This window comes from Lytechinus pictus, chromosome 2, assembly GCF_037042905.1.
Source record: "Lytechinus pictus isolate F3 Inbred chromosome 2, Lp3.0, whole genome shotgun sequence".
Lineage (NCBI taxonomy): Eukaryota > Metazoa > Echinodermata > Echinoidea > Temnopleuroida > Toxopneustidae > Lytechinus > Lytechinus pictus.
This window is the reverse complement of record NC_087246.1, coordinates 61,338,325-61,353,110: the sequence shown is the minus strand read 5'-3', so window position 1 is coordinate 61,353,110 and position 14,786 is coordinate 61,338,325. Positions and strand designations below refer to the sequence as shown.

Genomic DNA, 14,786 nt, shown 5'->3' with positions numbered 1-14,786 from the left:
GTAGAACTAAACACCTACTTGATGAGAATAAAATAATCAATTTTAAAACAACAGGAAAATCAGGAACTTAGCAGCAAACATAACATATCAGGAACAGAAGACAGAGAATAACTAAACGAAGAGACTGGATCTGTAGTGTCGTATCTGTGTCTGTGTCTCATGCATTTATCAAAATACTCTCTATATTTATACATTTGGCCTTCCTCAGCCCACATCAAAATTGCTACGGTAACATAACATTATTTAAATCATCTTAAAGCTAACCAATGAAATTAAAGAAAATAGAAGAACCCAACTGAAATGTATAGTAATCCAATTCATAATATAAACCAATGAGGAATAAGATTAAGTTGTAAAAAATGTATGGGTGATTATGTAATATTGGCATTAGAAACTAAGGATTCAGGTGAGGGATGGAATGATAGGGAAGGAATGAAGATGACAAAAGAGAATCAGATGAAAAGAATCCAATGTGGAGAAGGATGAATGAAAACTGAATATATAATTAAACTCAAATAACCTAAGTTCAGACTATAGAAGGGCAGTGCTGAAAAGAAATGCACATGATCTAGACGGAACAGAAATGTAAAACGGCTGAAGAAAGCACAAGTTAAAGAAAATGAACAAAATAGGAAAATGACAAAATAACCATCCTACATAAGTTTTTAACTTTTTAAATGATTCCCCACATTTACATAATTATACTGTTTCTCTTCTTGTTCAGATTTTGGTTTATTGTTTCGTGTAGTGTATGTTTTTTTTATGCATTGGAATATTCATATGTATTGTACTGTATTCTGTAATAACATCTTGACACTGTTTGTATTGTTATTTTTATGAAGTGTGAAAATAATTATTGAATCAATAAAAAACTAAGTTGGCTCTGCATAACCGTGATTCATAACAGTGATTCATGAACTCGAGGACTGAGCTGCTATGCGAACTGAAAATCCACAAATAATAATAGCTTTCAGGGGCGGATCCAGCTTTCGCCAATAGGGGGGGGGCGAACAATATTTTTATCAACTTTTTTTCGATTGGCCGCTATAATCTGATTTTGTTTTGTTGGTTTTTTAGGGTGTAGTTCTAACTAAAGACCGAAGTCTTAAGTATATGTTAGTTTTTATTGTTATAAACAAGATAAGGTATCTCATGTGGTCTTAATATATGATGCGAGCGCGAAGCGCGAGCTAAAATTTTTTGATATTTTATGTCCTTAAAATTGAATATTCTGAGCAGTTTTTGTAATCATGAAAAAAGATAAGTATCCAACGAAACAATGCGAGCGCGAAGCGCGAGCCGAAATTTTATTGTAGTAACGTGAAAAGGGACTCAATTAGAACTGTTTTTAGTGATTAATGAAGAGGATACAAGTATATCACCAATTAAATAATGTGAAGCGCGAGCTCCTAATTTTTGATATTCCGACCTGAAAACTGAACAGTCTAAGCGCCTTTTTATTTAAAATTAAAGAACAAGCTTTTATGTCTCAAACAATTAAACAGGGGCCGCGGAACCGGGGGGGGGGGGGGCTGGGGGGCTTCAGCCCCCCACTTTTTTCCAAAACCGTGTACAAAAATGTAAAAATGACCATATGATTGTGATTTTTAGCATGGTCAACCCCCCCACTTTTGGCTCAGCCCCCCCCCCCCACTTTGAAAACCGTTCCGCGGCCCCTGTTAAATGCGAGCGCGAAGCACGAGCTTAATTTTTTGATATACTGACATGATAAAGGAGCATTTTGACAAATTTTGGAAAGAATTTCCAAAGAGGATAGGTATCTCACAAATCAAACAATGCGAGCTGAAAATTTTGATATAACAATTTGTGTAAATCAAACAAATAATAAAGCTTGATGTGCGAGCTAAAATATTGTGTGTAAAATTGATATCAGAACTGAATATATGAAGTGTCTTTTAATCCTCTTGAATGGGATTCATTACATAGGTAAAGCGAGCGCGAAGCGTGAGCGAAAATTTCTATATAAAGTTTATTTTCCAATTGTTCCCCTTTCAGGGGTCGGGCCGGCCGTTACGAGGCTGTAAATTGCAAATCATTAGTATAATACCTATTTCTTACTTTTTTTTTCTGTTTTTCGTAGTTTCTATCAAGATAAAGAGTACACGTTTTTCTGCAGGCTGTCAAAAAATAGGGGGGCCGGGGCCGGCTCGGCCCCCTGCTGGATCCGCGCCTGCCTTTGAAGCTGCTGAAAGGGATTACTCTTCAAGGTTCAAGGAAAATAACCGACCTGAAAACGGGATTTCCTGAACACTTTTTGTTACCATATAGGCCTAATTAATGCATGGGTATCTTACTAAAAAAATTGATGCGAGTTCGAAGCGCAAGCTGAAAACTTTTTAAATATCCGAACCGCAAACTGGGCATTTTAAGCAAATCATGAACAGGGCATAAACTATACAAAGAAGCGATCACAAAGTGCTATCTGATTTAGGCCTGTGTGTATATATATATATATAGGCCCCCCCCTATTTTTTGACAGCCTGCAGAAAAAAAGTGTACTCTTTATCTTGATAGAAACTACGAAAAACAGGAAAAAAAGTAAGAAATAGGTATTAATATATATATATATATATATATATATATATATATATATATATATATATATGTACATATTTTGTCATTTTCTTTTTCTTCTTTCCATTGTTTTCTTTGTTTTCGTTTTTGTTTAATTTTATCCTTTTCTTTTAATTTTTTCTCTTCCTTTTTTTTTCTTTTTTTTCCTCTATTTTAATTGCTTTTTTTTTTTCGTTTTCATATGTATTTTGGTTCTTCTTTTTTTTCCCTGTTTTGTTATTTTGCTTTTTAGGACCATTTTTCTTGTAACTTGTACTCTGTTGCAGTATGCTCCAGCAGAGAAAATAAAAGTGAGCTGGATTTTTGGTCAGAATGAAAAGAGTGAAAAATGCAGGAAGGAAAAAAAAGAAGCTAAAGACTTCTCGTGTTAAGTACCGGTATATATATTTTGTTTTAATAACATGGATACTGTACTACCACCAGAGGAGATACTACGATCGATGAACAGGCACTCAACTCAAGCCTATCTTAATTCTCGATCTCTTGAAGAAAGACTAATTTTTGAATTCCTGTGATCTTGCGACGCAAAAAAGTGAAATGGCAGGGAAGAAGGATAAAAAACAGAAGAAAAAGAACAAACCGCTGGTGAGAACTCTATGATAATCATGTCCAATTATTGTTTATAATGTAAATTTCTTATAAATGAAATAAAGAACTGAGATATTTCAATTTCAGAGGAGAAATGCTGGCGCAATTGAACAGCGTCATGTTCCTAAGCAACACCGTATTTTCTTCCTTGGTCCCATACGCTAAATTTGATGTGGGTCTAGGATTTTTTACTAGGACTAGGACTAGACTCTAGAGGATGATAATGCTATCGCGATCGAAAGTGGTAGATTTCATTTGGAATTTTTTTTAGTTCTATGTAATTTCATAATTTCGACTTATTTGTGGATTATTTATATTCAATATTATAGGATGATTTATTTTTTCAACTCATTATTCTGATTCTGAATAGGGTGTCTGGAGAAAAATATTATTTTTCTTATTTCAAGAAAATATCACATTTTCTTTGTGAATTTGAAGAGAAATGACCTTCAGACTGACAGAAATGTAACATTTTTGAAAAAAATCTGATTATTGGCTACAAAAAAGAAGAATGAAATTAGGTCAATTTTCAGCATTTCTCTGCCATAGTCATAGACTGTGTAGTTAAGAAATGGACACACACAAATCCAAATTTTTAGCTTCCGAGAGCTGTTATAAATTTATTATTAATGCCAAAAACTTGTCCATAAAGAGTCCAATAGGATTTTTTATGCTCTTTCTGATGGTATGATTTTTATAAAGATTTGGAAACCAGATCACAATGAAAAATTGCGACAAAGTGAAAAAATTGTGCAAAACAGAAATTTCATTTTCCCATAGAAAACGCATGGGGAAATGGCAATCTCAACACACACAAAAATAAGGGTTTGCAATTTATCTCTAAATCCTTAATTCAAATGATCATATAAACTTGTCCTTACTGTCAAAAGAAGCCCCTGAATTTTCTCTTTCCATACATGCCAAACACAAGTTAATAATCAATTCAGATCACGTTTTTCTAGTAGCCTGAACTTCCCGAAAAAAATGTGCCACATTTTCCCCTAAATCAGCCTGTCTTATGCTGACACTTTTCAGTGTGGCTTCAGACACCCTATTCTGAATTCTGGGCGCCACAATGGCACAAAACTCAAATTCAAAAGTCAAGTAAAAAATCAGCATATTCAATTATCATCATGACTGAGGCAATTCCGTCATTGGTCATTTGGAGAAGGCAAACCCCGATTACGAACCATGGAAAACCTCAATCACCCCAGGCCAGTTATTTAAGTATCTGAACAGGTGTTTTTGATCTCAATGGGTCCGAAAAAAGAAATACGCAGCGCACCGATTCAAGCACACTCACTCGCCATCGCATGCAGTCATTTTTATTTCTCTTTAAATGTTTCCTTATTTTGGGGCCGATTTTCTTTGTTCTAAACTGAAAACAGAATAACATTGGATTTCAAAATACAATATGCTTTTGAAAACTTGATTAAATATCATATAAAATAATTCAATTCCGAAAGGCCTACTAGTAAGTACTAGTAGTAGTACAGGCAGAGCTGCTCTTGCGTAATATTAGACAGCTGGCAGCCGTCTGCTTCGAGGAGTCTTTTTGACATTTAGACAAAAATTATCCTCGTACACAGACGGCTCGCGATCGTGCAGCCGCCATTAGGGGTTTGAAAATGCAAAATCCCCCCGACAGGGCTCATTGATTTTTGTCTTTATTTCATAAAAATATATGAAAACAACTGGACCAAAATAAAGATTATTATTCCGTCTTGGCCTGAAATGCATCAAAACTGGGAAAAATAAACTTGAAAGGACAAAAAACAGTGACTTCAGCTGTCGTGCAACTTCGCTTCCCTGGTTTATCTGAATTTAATGCATAAACATATGGCCATCGAGTCCCTGTACAAATCGAGTCAGAACTTCGGTCTCTGTAATTGGTGAGTGAAGCCAACGCAGTTCAGCGGAACAACCAATAAAACAGAGTCCGAAGCTTGTGGTCTAATGTAATATCAGCTGTTATTTATGGTCTACCCTTGGCTTGCCTGATAAGAGGGATTTATCAGAGATACAGGATACCCATTGTTTAGTCTATGTACTGTTGTGTTGAGCTAGCGTAGTTCAGCAGAACAAGTAATGTACAGAGACTGTTCAAAATAAAGCTTTTGGTCTATTCTGTTGTGCAATGTCAATGGGCCGATCACTCAGCCGGATAAGCGAAACACCGCATAGTTTCAATCATCTGGCTGGCAATTGACCCAGTGATTGCACAATTGCTGAGTGTGACAAAAGCCAAACTGGAGGCATAACCATTCTTCTCGCCATTGCAAAATGAAATCAACAGCTTATTTTTGAACCGCAATATTTACGTTGCGTTGTAAATCAAAGTTGTAAATCAAATAAGTAATCGTTTAAGGAACATGATGTTCAGCAATTCTTGTCTTGCCTTTTCAGTCCCATATAGGGACAGCTTTGTTCCCTCGGGCCATTTTTGCAGCTGTTCCTCGCTCTCCTGAGCCTCCCCAGCCAGCGAGGAGCCCAACTCCCAACCAGAGTAGACCAGCATCCGCTTTGTCTTCAGCCATTATGGATGCCACTTTTGTAGGCAGAGCAATAGGTAACTAAGACTGCTCGTTCATACATAATATAATCTATATACCTCCAAACTTCAAGTTTTTAAACATATTTAATTGATCATCCATTTCTATTCTTTATACCTATAATTAACTTGAAGCACAATTGCTATGAATGATGTATATGTACTCTACAGTATATACTTTAGAATAGTCATGAAATTGCATTGTTTTTGTCTCACCTGCATAGCAGAGTGAGACTATAGGCGCCGCTTTTCCGACGGCGACGGCGGCGGCGGCGGCGGCGGCGGCGACGGCGGCGTCAACACCAAATCTTAACCTGAGGTTAAGTTTTTGAAATGACAGCATAACTTAGAAAGTATATGGACCTAGTTCATGAAACTTGGCCATAAGGTTAATCAAGTATTACTGAACATCCTGCCTGAGTTTCATGTCACATGACCAAGGTCAAAGGTCATTTAGGGTCAATGAACTTAGACCATGTTGGGGGAATCAACATCAAAATCTTAACCTAAGGTTAAGTTTTTGAAATGTCATCATAACTTAGAAAATATATGGACCTAGTTCATGAAACTTATACATAAGGTTAATCAAGTATCACTGAACATCCTGCTTGAGTTTCACATCACATGACCAAGGTCAAAGGTCATTTAGGGTCAATGAACTTTGGCCGAATTGGGGGTATCTGTTGAATTACCATCATAACTTTGAAAGTTTATGGATCTGATTCATGAAACTTGGACATAATAGTAATCAAGTATTACTGAACATCCTGTGCAAGTTTCAGGTCACATGATCAAGGTCAAAGGTCATTTAGGGTCAATGAACTTTGGCCAAATTGGGGTATTTGTTGAATTACAGCCATAAATTTGAAAGTGTGTTGGTCTACCCTTATAAAAAAAATTGAATGGTATACCATTGAAATACCATACACCATACACCATTGAAACACCATTGGTATACCATTGAAATACCATTCGAACAGCGCCCACCATACACCAATGGTATACCATTCAAGCCCCAATGGTATACCATTCAAACTAATTTAAATAATTGGGACGTTACTATTACCATATTCATGAGCACCATTTACCATTCATATACCATTGATCAAACACCATTCACCATTGATCTACCATATGGCCACTATAGACAGGTTTACCATTGACCACCATTCACCATTCAGCCACCATTCACTGGCCTACCATTTACCATTCAGCCACCATTCACTGGACACCATTGGCCTATACCATTCACCTTACACCATTCGCCTACCATTCACCATACACCGTACACCATTCACCTACCATTCACCGTACACCATTCACGTACCATTCACCGTACACCATTCACGTACCATTCACCGTACACCATTCGCGTACCATTCACCGTACACCATTCGCGTACCATTCACCGTACACCATTCGCGTACCATTCACCGTACACCATTCACCATTCGCGTACCTTTCACCGTACACCATTCGCGTACCATTCACCCTACACCATTCGCGTACCATTCACCGTACACCATTCGCGTACCATTCACCGTACACCATTGACCTACCATTTACCGTACACCATTGGTTTACCATACACCATTGGCCTACCCTTTCACTGTACACCATTGTACACCATTGTCTTAACATACACTCTAAACTATTGGTCAACCATTCAATTTACACCATTGGCCATACACTATAGATCACATATGTACAGTGAATGGTAGACCAATGGTTTACACTGAATTATAGACAATAGATCAAAGGTGTGCGATGTATAATAGGCCAATAAAGTACAGTGAATGGTAGACCAATGGTGAACAGCATATATCTGGGGTTAATGGTAGGTTTAATAATGCCTTAAGTATGCACAAGAAAAATAATGATGAAAACAGTTATTTCAAGAATGTCAATAAAATGTTTTTACTACAAGAAGTTTAAGTACAGCATAAACGGAACACAGTATTCACAAGTATAGACTTTATAATTAAAGCACATAAGTTATGAATATATATGACTTTGTTTCTCGTTGAAATCTATACTCTGTCAATCTTGGTATCTAAAATAAACACGTATCAAGACAGAGTTTGATTGAAAACACAACAAATGAATAACATTTCCAAGAATAAACCTGTTCTCTCTGATTGCTTTTTACGTGGATTGAGTACTTGGCAAAATCACTGTTCTGCAAACAAACCTGATACTTGTAATACAATAACCTTGATTTTAAATCTGTTGTGTGTTATTGCTTTCAATAAAATATTTTTTTACTAATAAGTTCAAGTACAAAAGAGTGGAACCCAGTATTGACAAGTATGGCATAAAAGCACGAGTATTATGAATACATGTGACTGCACGACTCTTCAAGAGGTCAATGATTGCACTCCACATAGATATTATGTTAATCTTCCTATAAACAAATTTACATGTAAGACAGAGTTTGGACAACAAACTGATGAACACCAAATTTCAAACATTAATCTCAAAATGTGTGATAGCCTTCACATGGCCAAATGATTAAAGAGTACCAAACCTAGAGGAAATAAATATCCCCAAAAGGGGGGAAAATAGTGCCCCTCAAAAATAGAACCCCCAAATCGTTCTCTATTTTCTTTTCACCAAAAAGATATATCAAACGGCGTGTTTCTACATAGAATCGTTAAAAGGTATTACCCGCGTAAGTATCCAGAATCCCAGAAAACTTTCCTGTAGAAACAGACGTGATGCGGTTTATTGATAAACTGCACCAAGCAAAATATGGTATCTCATAACCATCTCTGAGAGGTGGTTATTGCCATGTTAATCCGTTTAACTTTTCTGTAATAACACACGGCAAAATATATAGCGTATCATGTCTGGCAGAAGTGCTTGAACCCGGAAGTGCAATTTCGCAGTATACATATATTTGCACATTCTGGCCTTTTCGATCTCGCCAGCTGATCATGCAACACGTATACCTGCTACATTGAGTGAGATCTACCACAAATTTTGAAATTTTTCCTAAGAAGATGCAATTTTGGACATACCACAATGCAATGTGAGGTTATAGGTTGAATTTTTCGATTTCCGCCGTATTTGCAACGCGATAAGCAAGTTAATCAGATTATTCGGTCTGTAAAAGCAGGTTGGTATAAGGGCGATAAGGTTTTTCGAGTCCGAAAAAGATAAACCACTTTTAATGATTTTCTGCAGAAACATGCCAAAAGTTTATCATAAATACATTAAAGATACATAAATGTAATGTATAAATAATGTATAAAAAATAGACAGAATATATCATGAAAATAGGAAAAAAACATTTAAAGTAGAGACCTCTTTTTCTAGTATTTTGCAAATCATATAGAAAATAATTATTAGTAGCACATCTATTTTTCACTATTTCCCATAGTTCAAATATACAAGATTCCCACTTATTACTTTTTTGTCTATATTTGTTGTGTTGAATCAGATGAATAACTCAACTATGTGTGAGAAATAATATGATTATTGTCTTACACAGTAAATCAGTAGTCAATCGTAATTCTTTTACAACCTAGCTTGGACAAAATTTGAATTCATATAATACATAAAATATATAAAGTGGGATCTTGTATATTCATGAGGACTTGCAGAGAACAGTTTTACCGAAAAGTAACAACTTTAATTAGTCATAATTTCGTTAATCCTCATTAAATTTTGATGAAATTTTCAGTGTTATTTGTTTGTCTGATGTACTCTTTGAATTTAAATCACATAACTTTCAGTCTAGAGTACCTAGCCCTTCAATCAATTTGGTTGGACGACCGGTTACATTTTACATATAACATAGTTATAAGGAGAATGGAGGGGACCATAGAAAGAAAGCATGAGAAAGGGGGAGATTTAGGTTGGAAGAGAATTAATCAGAAAAGCATAATGTTGACAATTTCGTTAAAATCTGATAACAAAGTCTTTAATTTGAAAGTTTAGCAACATTTTGGGAAAAATTACTGGAATGTGCACATGATCGTAAGGAATATGTGTTAGGCTTATGTTATAAAATGAAATCATAATTATTTCATATTTTCATACACGTGTGTATATGTCCCACGTAGCATGAAATGATTTCCAGCAATGCATGTGTTTACATTAAATAAATTTTCACTCCACTTTTTAGTTCTTGGAGGTAAAAATGTGAATAAACATGATTTCTTGTTATAAAATACTAAATAACAAGTGGGGATATGTCATCAGCTTGTTAATTGCGGGTGCGTCATGGTCAAGTGGTTCTGACTCTCACCTTTCCACAGAGGGGCGTGGGTTTAAATCCTAGCAATGTTTTTTTTCCTTCAGCAACACATTTATCCACACTGTGCTGCACTCGACCAAGGTGAAGTGATTGGGTACCCGGCAAGGTTAATTCCTTGAAGCTGTAATAAGGAATATGGGATGAAAACAGGACAGTATGTCAGCTCCAGGTTCAAAACATCAATGCTTGTCGTGCGTGCAAGCTTTCTTGAGAAATTCATATATTTTTCTAAAATATCGAGAAATTTGCATAATACACTACCTTTCAATTGAATAGTACCAATTAACAAATATCAAAACATTTTGTACAATATGATAAAGAAATTAATGTTTAACCATAGATTAGCAGAAAATAACCCATTATATTAATGGGAAGTTGCCCAAATGATGACAAATACCATACCACATGTATACCTGGGGCTAAAGCGTCCAGCGTCCACCCCCCCCCCCCCAGCCAGCATATTGATTTTTCCGGGGGGGGGGGGGGGTGTTAGAAAGGATGTGTACTCCTATAAATAGGGATGACATTTGGCCTTTTTCAGGATTTTTACCATTCCTCACAAATTTTTCAGCTATGCCACTGCAGGAGTACAATCTGTTTTATCTCCTGAAGCTTTTCAATTTTTTCTACTGAAGTGAATTCTTACACAATTACCTTTCATAAACTCCAGTTGTTTTCTTGTAAACGGTTTTCTGTGTTCAGCACCTGTAGTTTCCTTCCCAGATAATCCTGGACCATCTATGTTATCATCCAGTGTATCCGTTGTTCAATCTTAAATGAAATAAAATAAATTTGAGTGTTGGAAAATATGCATGTGCAGATACAAACAAAAATATAATACTAATATAGTAAAACTTCCTTTAAGCTCCAAAATTCAATGATTCACTCATATACAGCATCATTATCATTTTTATTTCAACATATGCAGCAAAGTCACTTGGGAATACGTTTCACATTGATGTCACAGAAAAAAAATTCCCCCCATCCAAGATTTTCTGTGTGTGCATGCTGGAAATATCTAGATCAATATAACACAGTTACTCTGCTGCATAACGTGTTCGAATAATCAATCTTGTAGATATGCAAGAGAAAATTATCTAATAGAAACAGAATGATCTGAAATCACATTTCCAGAGCGGCAGTTTTCAAAAGGTAATCAATTAATTGATAAAATTCAATATGATTTTCTCGGTATTGACAATCACAGTCGCGGATCCAGATAGGCACAATTGACCTGTGCCCCCCCCCCCTTGAGAGCCATGGTTTTGAAAACCCTGGTTGAGTCCATGATTTATGGAGATTTCCTGTATAAATTACGCTTATTTTACCCCGTATATCAAAATATGTCCAATGCTGATGCACGCTTTTGTCACAGTGCGCCAAATTGACGCCTGTTGCTGTGGTTATCCACGCTATTTTATTCACGAGTCCACTGTTTTGAATTAATGAGTCCACTCTTCAAACAGTGGACACATGAATAAAATAGAGTATCTAACCATGGCAGCAGGCGTCCATTTGGCACACTGCGACAAGAGCGCGCATCAGAATTTGACATTTTTTATACACGCGCCAGATACGTGCTAAATTAAGCGTAATTTATACAGGAAATCTGCATAAACCATGGACTCAACCGTGGATTTTCAAAAACACCTTTGTGATGCAGAATCAGCTTTTTTACTACGTGTAAACAGAAAGCTGATTCTGCATCGGCAATTGGTGCGCATTTCATTTAATTTACCATTGTGACGTAATTGTAAGCGTACGGATCCAGCGTTGTCTTTATTATGACGTATATTGTTGGTGTGCGTATCAATTCAGGTTTTTGACATGCAAGCCGATTCTGCACCGCGAGCTGTAACAGCGTGTAAATGCAGTGCAAGATAAACCAAAAGCCGATTCTGCATCGGCTTTTGGTTCTGAACCAAAAGCCGATCAAGTGTAAACACGGTAATTGTCTCATCCACAGGTAAAGATCTCTTTTTTTGTGCTTGTTAAAGTTTCATTGGGAAAATGTGCCCCCCCCCCCTTGAGAAATCCAGGATCCGTCCCTGGGCAATCATATTCCAGTGGTTGAATTCTAGACATTATTTTGGGCAAGTTTTGATCAGTAAATAAATAAACATTGTTAAAATGTGATCATGGGACAAACTTAATTTTGAAAAAATATAATTAGCTTTAAAAATGGATATGCCTAGCCCTATGGAAGGATCTCAGATTATCCTCCCGCACTAATGCAGTTTCACACCAGCCAACTTCGAGCAAAATTTTCCACCAGAAATTGTCTACACACATTTTGAGGTCAATACAGAGTATGCCCACCACTTTTCCAAACATCACGATCGGGAATGGCGGTATTTTGGCTCCATTCCCGACGTTATTATAATAGTGGGAGCCATGCCGGGGTGGAATTCGGAAACCAGCGAGTTGGTGGGATTTTCCCCAGGCCAAGCCGGTCCGGGTTGAGAGCTAAAACAGCGAAGATCAGATGCTGTTATGTCTCCGAAAAAATACAAAATAAACACCAATATAATGTGACCATTTACCACTATTCATGAACCAAGCTCATCTATTTTTTCAAATAATCTAACTTAATTGATCCTTTACATGAATTTCAGCCACTTTGAGCAGTTGAAACAGCATTATTTTAGCTTTGATCTCGATGTCTTAGTTAAAATTCTTAGATTTTGCCAAACGAACGCAGAGGGCAGCAACACTGTTGACTTCGTGTTCGCGCGTTGTAATCGCTAACTTCAGCAAATATCCAAATAAGTATACGGTGGAGTGAAACCCTAAATCTGATAATTCGAACGATGAAATAATGATGTTCCTGATGCTCAGTGAATTGATTCGGACAAATATTAAGGTTAAATTAGTTCGCTAACATCGCAGGGTACGAAAGTGCATTCTGGATTAGCGGGGCCAGGTTTTTCTTAGGGCTGCAGCAAACGGTGCTGAGCGATGGCTCCGAGTTCAGGTCTGATCCAGGATCCGGATTTTTTTTTGCTAAACTTTCCGGGTTCCAACATTACACATAATGTTATCGTTCAAACTTTCATTCAGACATCACTTTACTTTGCTTCGCCATAATTCATAAGGACTGAAGTTAGCGACCAAAAGATTTGCCTGCGGCAGTTTGAATGATTTGGTTACGAACTTCAGTCCATTCAAAATTACGGCAAAGCAACGCATGAGGATTCAAACAATGACGTAGAGATCGAAGCCAATATACAGCTGTTCCCGATATTCGGAAAAGCGGTGGGCATATGGACATTCAAATGCAATTCAGACTTGCTATGACATTTGAGAACAATATTTGTTGGGGAATTTTGCTCGAAGTTGGTCGGTGCGAAATTAGTGCCCAATCCCATGGAAAAATTCCAAGGAAAAAATTCAGGAATTGTGATTTTAGTCAGCTGGCATGGCTGAGTTCAGATTAGTAGAGGCCCTTTTTTGAGGGGATACATTATACATGTACATGTAAACTACGCATTTTGTTTACAAACGTCAAAAACTATGCCAATTTTATATTTGAACAAATTATATCGTATTAATATGTGGTAAATATTCTCAAAAACCTTACCCAAGAAGAAAATATCACATAACTCACTAATACCGAAATCCCGCCATGTTTTCAGAACACTTCTTGATTTATCATGGAATATTTCTCTGCCTCAATTTCTAAAATGTGTTAATTCCAAACAGTTGTAGGATTTCTCTGAATAATTATTGTAGCCTCTCTAGAAAAATTGAATAGGAATCGTTCGTCACTCACTCCAGTCACAGTTCCGCACACAAAGTGCACATTTTACCATTGAAATTGCATGCGCAATAAGTGGTACGAGAATTTTAGGGCCTGCGTAGCCTTTACTTTATCATGTTTTAAAATTTAGGACACTTTAGGACACCATGTTTCACCTGAATACTACGATGTCCATGTCATCTTAAATTTACCAACATTATCTACCAACAACAACAAATTATAGGCCTCATTCCAGAGCAATATTTTTCGGCAAGGTTTCCATTTCAGTGAAAAAACATTGTGCATTAACCAATGGCCTAATTGACACGTTGACAGTCAATGTCATGACAGTAGGCCTACTGCACTGTCTGTACAGCATTAATTTAACAAGTCATTCATTCATAAATTCATACCGGTATTCAGAGATGGTTTTGTGGTTTTGTAAAACAATGACAATAATAAGATCAGGCCATACGAGCGAATTACTACTCAATGCTCGGCTCAGCTCACCTCAGGCTCAGCCAATACAAAGCATAACACACCCCATCCATATCGCCAGAGCCAGGCGTGTCCTGGCCCGCGCCAACGGGGCAGTGACGGTACGGTGCATGGCAGTGGTCGTGGCAGTGAATCCCCGTGGCAGTAAAACGACATCGAACAGTAACAGTAACATTCTAAGAAAATCAACTACGAAAACAATATCAAAGAAAATTGTTATCTAACTTACTGTTTAGCCTATTCTGCGAATGACTTTGAAGTCGTTGTCCGAATCTGACCTGTGTTCCTTTAGTTTATGATGAATTATCGATGAACTTTCAACAGCAATGACAGTGGTTGATCGGGTTTTTTTCAAATTTTGCAATCGGCGGTTAGGTACGTGCGCACGCGCGTGCGAGCGCGAGAACAACACTTACATACGTAACATTAGAGCGAGCTAGCTAGCAGCGCAGCCAACACATCCCGATATAGGGGGGGGGGGGGGGTAAATTAATATAAAATCATGGGGAGGGGGCTTCTTCGGCAAGATACATCTCGATATAGGGGAAGGAGTG

At 37.0% G+C, this 14,786-nt stretch overlaps 1 long non-coding RNA gene across 1 annotated transcript; it reads right to left on the bottom strand.

The window, feature by feature from the left end:
• Window positions 1-9,158: 9,158 nt before the first annotated feature.
• Window positions 9,159-14,571, bottom strand: LOC129281956 (uncharacterized). The gene is made up of 3 exons (XR_008586560.2): window positions 14,462-14,571; window positions 10,650-10,766; window positions 9,159-10,116 (listed from the first exon to the last, which is right to left on the bottom strand). It is a non-coding gene; the product is annotated as an uncharacterized LOC129281956 (long non-coding RNA).
• Window positions 14,572-14,786: the final 215 nt, after the last annotated feature.